At 45.4% G+C, this 14,831-nt stretch overlaps 1 protein-coding gene across 4 annotated transcripts in view; it reads left to right on the top strand.

Annotated features, from left to right (window-relative positions):
- Positions 1–14,831, top strand: part of LOC111967301 (storkhead-box protein 2) — a 129,234-nt gene that overhangs the window by 88,790 nt on the left and 25,613 nt on the right. The window contains exon 1 of one of the 4 annotated variants that reach the window (XM_023992225.2): positions 3,494–3,648. The exons of the other annotated variants lie outside the window; for them this stretch is intronic. The gene's annotated coding sequence lies outside the window, so the exon portion shown is untranslated. Of the gene's footprint in view, positions 1–3,493; positions 3,649–14,831 lie in introns of those variants that run through there. 4 annotated transcript variants of the gene reach the window in all.

The raw sequence follows: 14,831 nt of genomic DNA, 5'->3' as shown, positions 1-14,831 counted from the left end.
ACTGCGTCTTAACACAGCGCGCCTCCAACCCGGAAGCCAGCCGCACCAATGTGTCGGAGGAAACACCGTGTACCTGGCCCCTTGGTTGTCGCGCACTGCGGCCCGGCCCGCCACAGGAGTCGCTGGAGCGCGATGAGACAAGGATATCCCTACCGGCCAAACCCTCCCTAACCCGGACGACGCTATGCCAATTGTGCGTCGCCCCACGGACCTCCCGGTCGCGGCCGGCTGCGACAGAGCCTGGGCGCGAACCCAGAGACTCTGGTGGCGCAGCTAGCACTGCGATGCAGTGCCCTAGACCACTGCGCCACCCGGGAGGCTCCAAGTTTTGGTTTATTATTTCATTCCATTTACGAGTTATCAATTTATTAATTGTCTTTTGTTTGGCGCGTTCCTGTCAATCTTGTGTAAGGACACGTACCTGATTACGCATAGAGTAGGCCTAGGCTACCTGGCCTACGTGCAAATGTAGGCTAAAATCCAATGCAAGTTTTGGTTTATTATTTCATTCCATTTACGAGTTATCAATTTATTAATTGTCTTTTGTTTGGCGCGTTCCTGTCAATCTTGTGTAAGGACACGTACCTGATTACGCATAGKAGTAGGCCTAGGCTACCTGGCCTACGTGCAAWTGTAGGCCTATAAATGTTCCCATTTGGGGATCTGATACTATTTCTGATTGTCTTAACTCACCACCACTGTGGAGCTTCTCAAAGTATTTTTTTCTGTCCTCCCGAGTGGCGCAGTGGTCTAAGGCTCTGCATCGCAGTGCTAGAGGCGTTACTACAGACCCGGGTTCGATCCCGGGCTGTGTTGCAGCCGGCCGCAACCGTGAGACCCATGAGGCGTCACACAATTGGCCCAGCGTCAATCCGGGTTAGGGGAGGGTTTGATTGGCCGAGATGTCCTTGTCCCTTCGCACTCTAGCGACTCCTTGTGGCGGTCCGGGCGCATGCGCACTGACTAAGATCGCCAGCTGGACGGTGGTCCCTCCGACACATTGGTGCGGCTGGCTTCCCGGATAAGCAAGCAGTGTGTCAAGAAGCAGTGCAGCTTGGCAGGGTAGTGTTTTGGAGGACGCATTGCTCTTGACCTTCGCCTCTCCCGAGGGAGTTGCAGCAATGGGACAAGACTGTCTGGCCCAATTGGATACCATGAAATTGGGGGTATAAAAAAAAATATATATATACACACACTTTTTTTCTTTGCCTCAAACAGCAAGTAAACAGTCTGTTTTTACATCCATTGAGAATGACCATAGTTCCTTAACGTAGCCTATTAGAAACATCTTTCCAGCTCTCTCACTTTTACATAACCATTCAGCATGAAAGGGGAAGAAAATGTCATGCTCATAAAATAGGCCTACCTGATTACTTCTTATCCCTTGTGCAGAAAAATGTGTCTGTCCGGCACAGGAAACTCTTAGGGCCCAGAATATGTTATACAATGTTGCAAGTCTGCTAGCATGACCTTTGGGCCAGACCAAGTTTCCTGGGGCGGCAGGTAGCCTAGTGGTTAGAGCATTGGACTAGTATCCGAAAGGTTGCAAGATCGAATCCCCGAGCTGACAAGGTAAAAATCTGTCTTTCTGCCTCAGAACAAGGCCGTTCCTAGGCRGTCATTGAAAARTAGAATTTGTTCTTAGCTGACTTGCCTAGTTAAATAAAGGTTAAAAACAGGCCATGCATAACCACTGTGAATCATAGGATATTTATTTTTATCKGAATATTTTCGACTTGCAGGCTGCAYTGTTTTTATTTGTTGGCTTTATGTAGGTTATTATTACATATTGCCAATGGCAATAGAAGTTACTTTTATATTTGTATCATTTTAATTTAGAAATAATTTTGATTAACCACATGACATTGATTTTTAGATATGAAGACTTTTTATTATAAATTAAATTAAACTGCTCCACGAAAATGTGAATATGAAAATCGTAACTGGCACGCAGAACAGTGGAAATGGTACCATAACTTGGCACTGCAAATGTAAACGGTTGCCGACCGCTGGTGTATAGCCTATTACCAGCAACGGAACGAAAGGGCAGCTGCAGGAGAAGGGTTGGGTRGGGAACAGTTTTTAATTTATTTTTCTGCTTAGGCTATAATGATCTCTGACTCCCTCTGTGTCTTATTTTTTTACGGCAGTGCTTAAAGCATCAGACAAGCCCAGTAGCCTACATATAGTTGATTTTATTGAAACATAGGGTGTGTCTATATATGGAAAAATACAAGTTTTTCAATTTCGACCAATCGATTGACGAATCAGTCAACCAAGATTTTTTTTTGTCGGGGGCCCTTTTGTGAGACACAGGAGGCCCCAATGAATGTCCACCCCTCCCCCACTCACATATAACGCCACCTCCCCTCTTAACCCCACATCTCCTCCTCTCACACCCCACACCTCCTCCACTCTCACCCTTCTCTCACCCACTCAGCAGGTTTATATCAAGTTCTCCACTACATATGTGCCAATGGAGACCTACTTCCTTGGCAGCACGAGAAGGCCAGGCACATAGTCATAGTGACACATTGTGTATCGACTACATAACATTGTGTTCAGTAAATACCCTTTTATTTGCTATTACAAAAAAAACTGCCCTATATCTTGGATTTGACTGCAAGCCTCCTGAAATTGAGCTATCTGGGCTGTCCTTTTCTAATTGGGTCACAGAGAATCCCCCCTCACAGAGAGAGAGAGAGAGCTGTGTGGAGAGGAGAGCAGCAGATCACCCATTTTATCTGACACATGACTGGACGTGCTTCTGAGCCCAACCTGCAGTGAGCAGCACTTAAGTTTTCATTGGAGAGGAGGGAGAGAAGGAGAGAGATGGAGAGATATAGAGGGATAGAGGGGGGAGGGAGAAAAAGCTTGCAGAACAGGCGTTGGGCGCAACTGGGGATGCGTTGCCATAACAACGCTTTCGGCAGGCCGCCCACAAGCTTGTATGTCAGTGGGCATTAAGGGGAGGGAGCTAGGAGAGAGAGAGGGCGGGAGCAGAGAGAGGGGGGAACAGAGAGACAGAGAGGGAGGGAGCACAGAGAGGGACAGAGAAGGAGGGAGGGAACAAGAAGGAGGGAGGGAGGGAACAGAGAAGGAGGGAGGGAGGGAACAGAGAAGGAGGTAGGGAGGGAACAGAGAAGGAGGGAGGGAGGGAACAGAGACAGAGAGGGAGGGAGCACAGAGAAGGAGGGAGGGAACAGAGAAGGAGGGAGGGAGAACAGGAGAGAGGGGGAGGGGGGAACAGAAAGGGAGGGAGCACAGAGCGACAGGGAGGGAGCACAGACAGAGAGAGAGAGGGGGAGGGAACAGTGAGACAGGGAGGGGGGAACAGAGAAGAGAAGGAGGGGGAGCACAGAGAAGGAGGGAGGGAGGGAACAGAGAGAGGGAGGGAGGGAGCACAGAGAAGGAGGGAGGGAGGAGCACAGAAGGAGGGAGGGAGCAGAAGAGAGAGGGAGGGAGGGAAAAAGCAGAGTGCATACTGAAGCAAGACGTGATTGGTCACACCCCCTTGTCTTTGTGTGGAGTGGAGCATGCTGGGTAAGGCCCTTGAGTGAATGCTCATTGAGTCTGAAGGCTGCAGCTAAAAGAGCTGCCTCTGAATCGGTTTGGATTAAAGCGGAGGAGTCAACGGAATCAGCCAAGGTACTGCCCATCTCATTCCTCTATCTCTCCATCTCTCTCTCTCACCCTCTCTACCYTTTTTCCTGCTTTAGATTGTGTAGCATAGCTTTGCCGGAATGAATCACAAAAGAAGGGGGTGGGGTTAAGCAGGAGGTGCGTGGACAAAGGACACTGGCTGTGTGAATTGTTTACTACCACTGCAGCAGGCAGGAGTTCCTACTCTCCTCTGTCTCCCAGAGGACAGCTTCCATGTTAATGGAGGGAACAACAGCTCTGTAGAAAACCAGCTCTGCTCTAACAGATACACAATCAAGTACTGTAGTTCAATAATTGTAACAATATATGTTAACACTATTCTGTCCTTACAGTGGTAGAATACAACCAATCTCTCAGATAGTTAAAATGGTTTCACTGATACTAGCTGAGCTAGTTTCTTGAAATAAAATACTGTACCAATGGCAAAGCCCAGGGTCACTAGCATACTGCTTGTAATGCTCCACTTTATGCTGTCTGTCTTTTTGTCTCTTTCTGTCTCTTTCTTTCACTCTCTTTCTAAGCAGGCGTCTCAAGGCTTTCTCTCTTTTCTCTGGATTGTCACGCTCCATTTGTACGCAGCTCGTCTTTCATAAAGGCATGCTCTTCCACTTAATACGTGTGGAGTTGCTGTATGTGTGTGTTGGGGGATGGGGGTAGTAGGGTCACCCTCTTCATGGGAAGGAGGGCTGCACATTTGTTGTCTGAATCTGTTCCCACTAGGTCTTTGCAGCTGTGATCTCTCTCTCTTCCCCTCCCAATCGCTCCCTCTCTTTCACTCCTCTCCTCCTGAAACAACCCCCTTTTATCTGTGCTCGCCGTGACACTGCAGCAGGGAGACAGGCAGGCACGGAGACAGGCAGTCAGGGAGGGAGGGAGACAGGCTGCAGGCAGGCAGCAGGGGAGATGTGACAGCCCCTAGTTGATTTCTTCAGCCATCCTCTCTCTCTCTGTATTTCTCAATCTGTATTTCTCTCTTTCTCAATACATATGGGTATATGGGAATGAGGTCAATTCCTCCACTCCCCATCAGCTCCGAGGCTCAGCAAGATCAACTGAGAATATCACATTGTCACATGCTTCATAAACACAGGTGCAGACTAAAAGTGAAACGCTTTCTTACGAATCCTTTTCCAACAATGCAGAGTTAAGATAAAGATAAGAAATAAAATGCTAAAATTTAAGTAATGACATGAGAAACAAATACAGAGTGATTAACAATAACAATAACAAGTAAAAGTAACATGGCTATATACAGGGAGAGTACCAGGTAGTAACATTGCGCTATATACAGGAAGTACCAGGTAGTAACATGGCTATATACAGGGAGTACCAGGTAGTAACATGGCTATATACAAGAGTAAAAAAACAGTACCTAGGTAGTAACATGGCTATATACAGGAAGTACCAGGTAGTACCATGGCTATATACAAGGAGTACTAGGTAGTACATGGCTATATACAGACGTACCAGGTAGTAAACATGGTATATACAAGGAGTACCATGTAATAACCATGGCTATATACAGGAAGTACTAGGTAGTAACATGGCTATATACAGGAACGTATCCAGCGTAGTACATGGCTATATACAGGAAGTACCAGGTAGTAACATGGCTATATACAGGAGTACAGTTAGTACATGGCTATATACAAGAAGTACCAGGTAGTAACATGGCTATATACAGGACGTACCAGGTAGTAACATGGCTATATACAAGGAGTACCATGTAATAACATGGCTATATACAAGGAGTACCAGGTAATACCATGGCTATATACAGGACGTACCAGGTTTGTAACATGGCTATATACAGGACGTACCAGGTAGTAACATGGCTATATACAGGAAGTACCAGGTAGTAACATGGCTATATACAGGAAGTACCAGTTAGTAACATGGCTATATACAAGAAAGTACCAGGTAGTAACATGGCTATATACAGGAAGTACCAGGTAGTACCATGGCTATATACAAGGAGTACTAGGTAGTAACATGGTATATACAGGACGTACCAGGTAGTAACATGGCTATATACAAGGAGTACCATGTAATAACATGGCTATATACAAGAGTACCAGGTAATACCATGGCTATATACAGGACGTACCAGGTAGTAACATGGCTATATACAAGGAGTACCATGTAGTAACATGGCTATATACAAGGAGTACCAGGTAATAACAGTCTATATACAGGGAGTACCAGGTAGTAACATGGCTATATACAGGAGTACCAGGTAGTAACATGGCTATATACAAGAGTACCAGGTAGTACCATGGCTATATACAAGAGTACTTGGTAGAACATGGCTATATACAGACGTACCAGTAGTAACATGGTTATATACAGGAAGTACCAGGTAGTAACATGGCTATATACAGGGAGTACCAGGTAATAACATGGCTATATACAGGGAGTACCAGGTAGTAACGTGGCCTATATACAGGGAGTACCAGGTAGTAACGTAGCTATATAGAGGGAGGTAGCTATTACATATAGAGTGGAAGTCAGACGTTTACATACCACTTAGTTGACTGTGCCTTTAAACAGCTCAGAAATCCAGAAAAATGATGTCATGGCTTTAGAAGCTTCTGAAAGGCTAATTGACATCATTTTGAGTCAATTGGAGGTGTACCTGTGGATATATTTCAAGTCTACCTTTAAACTCAGTGCCTCTTTGCTTGACATCATGGGAAAATCAAAAGAAAACACCAAGACCTCAGGAAAAAATTGTAGACCTCCACAAGTCTGGTTCATCCTTGGGAGCAATTTCCAAACGCCTGAAGTACCACGTTCATCTGTACAAAACAATAGTACGCAAGTATAAACACCATGGGACCACGCAGCCGTTATACCGCTCAGGAAGGAGACTCGTTCTGTCTCTAGAGATTAACTACTTTGGTGCGAAAAGTGCAAATCAATCCCAGAACAACAGCAAAAGACCTTGTGAAGATGCTGGAGGAAACAGGTACAAAGTATCTATATCCACAGTAAAACAAGTCCTATATCGACATAAACCCCGCTCACCAAGGAAGAAGCCACTGCTCCAAAACAGCCATAAAAAAGCCAGACTACGGTTGCAACTGCACAGGACAAAGATCGTACTTTTTGGAGACATGTCCTCTGGTCTGATGAACAAATGAACTGTTGGCCATAATGACCATCGTCATGTTTGAGGGAAAAGGGGGAGGCTTGCAAGCCGAAGAACACCATCCCAACCGTGAAGCACGGGGATGGCAGCATCATGTTGTGGGGCGTGTGCTTTGCTGCAGGAGTGACTGGTGCACTTCACAAAATAAATGGCATCATGAGAAAAGAAAATATGTGGATATATTGAAGCACCATCTCAAGACATCAGTCAGGAAGTTAAAGCTTGGTCGCAAAATGCACAATGGACCCCAGCATACTTCCAAAGTTGTGTCAAAATGGCTTAAGGACAACAAAGTCCAGGTATGGAGTGGCCATCACAAAAGCGCTACCATCCCTATAGAAAATTGTGGGCAGAACTGAAAAAGCATGTGTGAGCAAGAGGCCTAAAACCTGACTCAGTTACACCTGCTCTGCAGGAGGAATGGCCTAAAATCCAACCCAACTTATTGTGGGGAGCTTGTGGAAGGCTACCCGAAACGTTTTACCCAGCTTAAAACGATGTAAATGCAATGCTACCAAATACTAATTGAGGTATGTAAACTTCTGACCACTGGGAATACGATGAAAGAAATAAAAAGCTGTGAATAAATCATTCTCTCTACTATTATGATGACATTCACTTCTTAAACAATAAAGTGTGATCCTAACCGACCTAAGACAGGGAATTCTTACTAGGATTTAAATATTCAGGGAATTTGTCAAAAAACTGAGTTAAAATGTATTTGGCAACGGTGTATGTAAACTTCCAACTTCAACTTAAGGTAGGGGTAAAGTGACTAGGAAAAAAGGAAAGAGAATGGACAGTAGCAGCAGCCTATGTGGTGTGTGTGTGTTGGTGTCAGTGTACGTACACTACATTACCAAAAGTATATGGACACCTGCTCATTGAACATCTCATTSCAAAATCATGTGCATTAATATGGAGTTGGTCCCCCTTTTGCTGCTACTCTTCTGGGAAGGCTTTCCGCTAGATGTTGGAACATTGCTGCGAGGACTTGCTTCCATTCAGCCACAAGAGCATTAGTGAGGTCTGGCACTGATGTTGGGCGATTAGGCCTGGCTCGCAGTCGGCGTTCCAAATCATACCAAAGGTGTTCGATGGGGTTGAGATCAGGTCTCTGCTCAGGCCAGTCAAATTCTTCCYCACTGAACTCGACAAACCATTTCTGTATGGACCTCGCTTTGTGAACTGGGGCATTGTCATGCTTAAACAGGAAAGGGCCTTCCCCAAACTGTTGCCACAAAGTTGGAAGCACAGATTCATCTAGAATGTCATTGTATGCTGTAGCGTTAAGATTTCACTTCACTGGAACTAAGGGAACCTAGCCCGAACCATGAAAAACAGGCCTAGACCATTATTCCAACCTAACTTTACACTTGGTACTATGCATTGGGGCTGGTAGCATTATACTGGCATCCGCCAAACCCAGATTCGTCTGTCGGACTGCCAGGTGGTGAAGCGTGATGTGTCACTCCGGAGAACTAATTTCCACTGCTCCAGAGTCCAATGGCGGCGAGCATTACACCACTCCAGCCAATGCTTGGCATTGCAAATGGCTGTTCGGCCATGGAAACCCATTTCATGAAGCTCCCGACCAACAGTTTTTGTGCTGACGTTGCTTCCAGAGGCAGTTTTAAACTGGGTAGTAAGTGTTGCGACCAAGGACAGACAATGTTTATGCACTTCAGCAGTCCTGTTCTGTGAGCTTGTGTGGCCTACTACTTCGCGGCTGAGCCATTGTCGGCTCCTAAATGTTTCCACCTCACAATAACAGCACTTACAGTTGACCGGGGCAGCTCTAGCAGGCCAGAAATTTGACGAATTGACTTGTTGAAAGGGTGGCATCCTATGACGGTGGCACGTTGAAAGTCACTGAGCTCTTCAGTAAGAACATTCTACTACCAATGTTTTTCTATGGAGATTAGGGCTGGGCGATATGGCCAAAATATCATATCATATATATATACACTGCTCAAAAAAATAAAGGGAACATTAAAATAACACATCCTAGATCTGAATGAATGAAACATTCTTATTAAATACTTTTTTCTTTACATAGTTGAATGTGCTTACTACAAAATCACACAAAAATTATCAATGGAAATCAAATTTATCAAACCATGGAGGTCTGGATTTGGAGTCACACTCAAAATTAAAGTGGAAAATCACACTACAGGCTGATCCAACTTTGATGTAATGTCCTTAAAACAAGTCAAAATGAGGCTCAGTAGTGTGTGTGGCCTCCACGTGCCGGTATGACCTCCCTACAACGCCTGGGCATGCTCCTGATGAGGTGGCGGATGGTCTCCTGAGGCATCTCCTCCCAGACCTGGACTAAAGCACCCGCCAACTCCTGGACAGTCTGTGGTGCAACGTGGCGTTGGTGGATGGAGCGAGACATGTTGTCCCAGATGTGCTCAATTGGATTCAGGTCTGGGGAACGGGCGGGCCAGTCCATAGCATAATGCTTCCTTTGCAGGAACTCGCTGGAAGGTTACATCTCCGTCTCACACTTCGCTGGCTGTTACCCGCATTCGTAAGTATGCCATTCTAGTGTTTCGCTGCACCGGCTCCTAGGGCCACAAGCAGCGGCTTCATACCATGCTTCCATATTGGTCTCACAACGCGCGGTGCTGGAGGTGAACTCTCTTCATCTCGGATCACCGTCACATCCTTGCTTGCATTCTTCCTAGGCCTACCTCCTGCGCGAACGGATGGAAGCGGCTGTGCGGTTCTTCGCCTCCTTCCCCCCAATTTAAGAAATGCGCAGATCTCAGAAAGAGTTGGATGAGCAGGCGGAAGCCAGGTGAGCCTCGAACTTCACATGCTCCTGACATATTATTTGGCTTCGGTCCTGGACATTTCGAACCAGGCCTCCCTCAACCGAACTGCGATTGCACGCCAATAGTGTAGTAGGACAAAGGGTCAGGCAGAACGTTCTCCACGGCGTTCCAGACTGTCACGTCTGTCACATGTGCTCAGTGTGAACCTGCTTTCATTGTGAAGAACACAGGGCGCAGTGGCGAATTTGCCAATCTTGGTGTTCTCTGGCAAATGCCAAACGTCCTGCGCAGGTGTTGGGCTGTACAGACAACCCCCCTGTGGACGTTGGGCCCTCATACACCCTCATGGAGTCTGTTTCTGACGTTTGAGGCACACATGCACATTTGTGGCCTGCTGGAGGCCTTTTGCAGGGCTCTGGCAGTGCTCCTCTAATCCTCCTTGCCAAAGGCGGAGGTAGCGGTCCTGCTGCTGGGTTGTTGCCCTCCTACGGCCTCCTCCACTCTCCTGATGTACTGGCCTGTCTCCTGGTAGCGGCCTCCATGCTCTGGACACTACGCTGACAGACCACAGCAACCTTCTTGCACCAGCGTCGCCATTGATGTGCATCCTGGATGAGCTGCACTACTGAGCCATTGTTGGGTTGTAGACTCCGTTCATTGCCACTAACGATTAGAAAGTGATCCGCAGCATTCAAAAGTGACCAAAAATCAGCCAGGAAGCATAGGAACTGAGAAGTGGTCTGTGGTCACCACCTGCAGAACTCCTTTATTGGGGGTTGTCTTGCTAATTGCCTATAATTTCCACCTTTTGTCTATTCCATTTGCACAACAGCATGTGAAATTTATTGTCAATCAGTGTTGCTTCCTAAGTGGACAGTTTGATTTCACAGAAGTGTGATTGACTTGGAGTTACTATGTGTTGTTTAAGTGTTCCCTTTATTTTTTTGAGCAGTGTATATGGAATTTTTCATTTTTTTATGGTATGACGGAATTTTGTCGTATTTGATGTTGTTGATTAATAAAAGTTCTAATTTGCTTCATGAGTAGTGCATGACCTAGGGTGGCACACATACAGTGTGGCAAAAGTATTTAGTCAGCACCAATTGTGCAAGTTCTCCCCCTTAAAAGGATGAGAGAGGTCTGTAATTTTCATCATAGGTAACTTCAACTATGAACAGACAAAATGAGAAAAAAAATCCGAAAAATCACATTATAGGATTGTTAATGATTTTATTTGCAAATTATGGTGGAAAATAAGTATTTGGTCAATAACAAAAGTTTCTCAATACTTTGTTATATACCTTTGTTGGCAATGACAGAGGTACAGTACGTTTTCTGTTGTAAGTCTTCACAAGGTTTTCACACACTGTTGTGCTGGTATTTTGGCCCATTCCTCCATGCAGATCTCCTCTAGAGCAGTGATGTTTTGGGCTGTTGCTGGGCAACACGGACTTTCAGCTCCCTCCAGGACCTTGAAATGCTTCTTACGAAGCCACTCCTTTGTTGCCCGGGCGGTGTGTTTGGGATCATTGTCATGCTGAAAGACCCAGCCACGTTTCATCTTCAATGCCCTTGCTGATGGTAGGCTTTGTTACTTTGGTCCCAGCTCTCTGCAGGTCATTCACTAGGTGTGGTTCTGGGATTTTTGTCTCCGTTCTTGTGATCATTTTGACCCCACGGGGTGAGATCTTGCGTGGAGCCCCAGTCGAGGGAGTATCAGTGGTCTTGTATGTCTTCCATTTCCTAATAATTGCTCCACAGTTGATTTCTTCAAACCAAGCTGCTTACCTATTGCAGATTCAGTCTTCCCAGCCTGGTGCAGGTCTACAATTTTGTTTCTGGTGTCCTTTGACAGCTCTTTGGTCTTGGCCATAGTGGAGTTTGGAGTGTGACTGTTTGAGGTTGTGGACAGGTGTCTTTTATACTGATAACAGAGTTCAACCGGTGCATCATACAGGTAACGAGTGGAGGACAGAAGAGCCTCTTAAAGAAGAAGTTACAGGTCTGTGAGAGCCAGAAATCTTGCTTGTTTGTAGGTGACCAAATACTTATTTTCCACCATAATTTGCAAATAAATTCATAAAAAATCCTACAATGTGATTTTCTGGATTTTTTTTCTCATTTTGTCTGACATAGTTGAAGTGTACCTATGATGAAGTGGGAGAACTTGCACAATTGGTGGCTGACTAAATACTTTTTTGCCCCACTGTATATTCTAAATTATATTTCCATTCTGATTGTTTTATAGTGTTCAATTCAACCTAAAATWATTTCCTGCACTCATTTCAGATCATTTCCACACTGCCACGACATGTCTAAAAATACTAGGCCTTATTTTTAACCAAATGTTGCAATTGTGATTTAGATCAAAACACTTTTMGAATCGTGGAAATAAAATGTTTATTATTAGTACATTGTTGTTTGACATGACAACGAATTAAAATGCCATGGACAAGTTATTGTGACAGGGTAGTAACCAAAGTGATGTTCAGTGTTTCCTAGGGGACCCTATAATCTTTGGTTACATTAAATCTTTATTCATATAGCTAACATATTCATGATTCGCCTATTCCTCTTTGATTTAGAAGATACTGTTGCACAAACAACATGCTGATTTGCTAGCGATTTACATTAGTGGCTAACACGATTTAGCTTAACTTGCTATGAAAATACAAACTAGCTGTTTGCAGATGTAAGAAACAAACTAATATTGTAATTATAGAACGCTAGTGGATTTATATTAAGATCAAAGTGGAAACTACATTGTTGCATGGTCAAGCAACAGCAACATGCGCTCCTTGAGTGACAGGGGGCGGGACTAGGTCTGTGTGGAAAGCGGTGTGGAGAGAGAGAGCGAGAGGGATGACTCAAGTAGCAGAGTAAACTATAAAAATGGACGTTACACACGGCGTATCACATTTAACAAACCAAACATTCAAATACCGTTAAAGAAGGTAAAGTAAAAACCCAAACCGGCCGTGCATATATCGCCCAGCCCTAATGGAGATTGCATGGCTGTGTGCTTGATTTTATACACCTGTCAGCAACGGGTGTGGCTGAAATAGCTGAATACACTAATACAAAAAACTAATTTGAAGGGGTGTCCACATACTTTTGTTATATAAGTGTTTCTTATTGCTGTGTTCCCAAAAGACAAGTATAAGGAATCTTATTTTCCATATAACTCTCCTGCTTTGCGGTGTGTGTGTGTGGTGTGTGTGTGTGTGTGTGTGTGTGTGGTGTTTGTTGTGTGTGTGTGTGTGTGTGTTGTGTGTGTGTGTGTGTGTGTGTGTTGTGTGTGTGTGTGTGTGTGTGTTGTGTGTTGTGTGGTGTGTGTGTGTGTGTGTGTGTGTTACTATATCAGTCACCATACTGTATAGCATCTGGCTGATGCCTGAGGACCTAAGTTCGACATGGTGTTTGTCAGCCAGGAGAGTATATCGTCTGATGTGACCTCAGCTCAGCCCTTGGTTTTCTGGTGTTTGTGGGTTCATGGTTTATAACCATTTCACTGGTTTACATTCCCAACATCCGGTCTCAACAGGATATTTCAAGCAGGATCTGGATTGTTCACCTTTTTATGACTTAACAGTAATGTTTGCCTTGGTATTTTATTGTCATGAGTTAGGCTATGTTACACCCAAAGTGAAATTAGGATTGCCATCCTCCATGCATACCACCTGAGATTAGATCTGGGTCCCAATGTACTCTGTTTTCTAAATGGTGTAAGGGTGTCATTTGGGACACATCAGTGCTTGGCTTGCATTAGCCCTGTTCTACCCTGTTGTGATGCTGTGTGTAGTTTTTGCCCTCCTACAGAAGACAAAGCTGTGTTTTGCATAATCTCTCAATAGATAATGGACAGGGACTTTTATGCAGGTTAAACTTAAATACATTTTACCTCATTTCTACCAGCGTGTTACATGTGCAACCAGAGGGGAAAAAACCCTAGACCACAGAGACGTGTACAAAAGCTCTCCCTCGCCCTCCATTTGGCAAATCTGACCCATAACTCTATCCTCCTGATTCCTGCTTACAAGCAAAAACGAAATCAGGAAGTACCATTGACTCGCTCAATACGGAAGTGTTCAGATGACAGTAGATGCTAAGCTACAGGACTGTTTTGCTAGCACAGACTGGCACAGACTGGCATTGAGTATTCCACCTCAGTCCACCGGCTTGATCAATAAGTGCATCGATGAAGTCGTCCCCACAGTGACCGTACGTACGACATAACCCCAACCAAAAGCAAGGTGCGGGACTCTAACCCGGACGCTTATAAGAAATCCCGCTATGCCCCTCAGTCGAACCATCAAACAGCCAAAGCGTCAATACAGGATTAAGATTTGAATCCTACTACACCGGCTCTGACGCTCGTCAGATGTGGCAGGGCTAATACGGGACTACAAAGGGAAGCACAGCGCCCGAGCTCCTCAGTGAGACGAGCCTACCAGACGAGCTAAATGACTTCTATGCACGCTTCGAGGCAAGCAACAACAGAAGCATGCATGAGAGCAACCAGCTGTTCCGGATGACTGTGTGATCACACTCTCCGTAGCCGAGTTGAGTAAACCTTTAAACAGGTCAACATTCACAAGGCCGCAGGGCCAGACGGATTACCAGGACGTGTACTCCGAGCATGCGCTGACCAACTGGCAAGTGTCTTCACTGACATTTTCAACCTGTCCCTGACTGAGTCTGTAATACCTAAATGTTTCAAGCAGACCATCATAGTCCCTGTTGCCCAAGAACACCAAGGTAACCTTCCTAAATGACTACCGACCGTAGCACTCACGTTGTAGCCATGAAGTGCTTTGAAAGGCTGGTAATGGCTCACATCAATACACATTATCCCAGAAACCTAGACCCACTCCAATTTGCATACCGCCCCAACAGATCCACAGATGAATGCAATTCACACTGCCCCTTTCACCACCTGGACAAAAGGAACACCAACGTGAGAATGCTATTCATTGACTACAAGCTCAGCGTTCAACACCATAGTGCCCTCAAAGCTCATCACTAAGCTAAGGACCCTGGACTTAAACACCTCCCTCTGCAAACTGGATCCTGGACTTCCTGACGGGCCCGACTCCAGGGTGGTAAGGGTAGGCAACAACAATTCTGCCACGCTGACCCTCAACACGGGGGACCCTCAGGGGTGCGTGCTCAGTCCCCTCCTGTACTCCCTGTTCACCCATGACTGCATGGCCAAGCACGACTCCAACACCATC

Source organism: Salvelinus sp. IW2-2015, linkage group LG8 (genome assembly GCF_002910315.2).
Source record: "Salvelinus sp. IW2-2015 linkage group LG8, ASM291031v2, whole genome shotgun sequence".
NCBI lineage: Eukaryota > Metazoa > Chordata > Actinopteri > Salmoniformes > Salmonidae > Salvelinus > Salvelinus sp. IW2-2015.
Note: the sequence above shows the minus strand (reverse complement) of the source record. Positions and strands in the feature narration are given on the sequence as shown.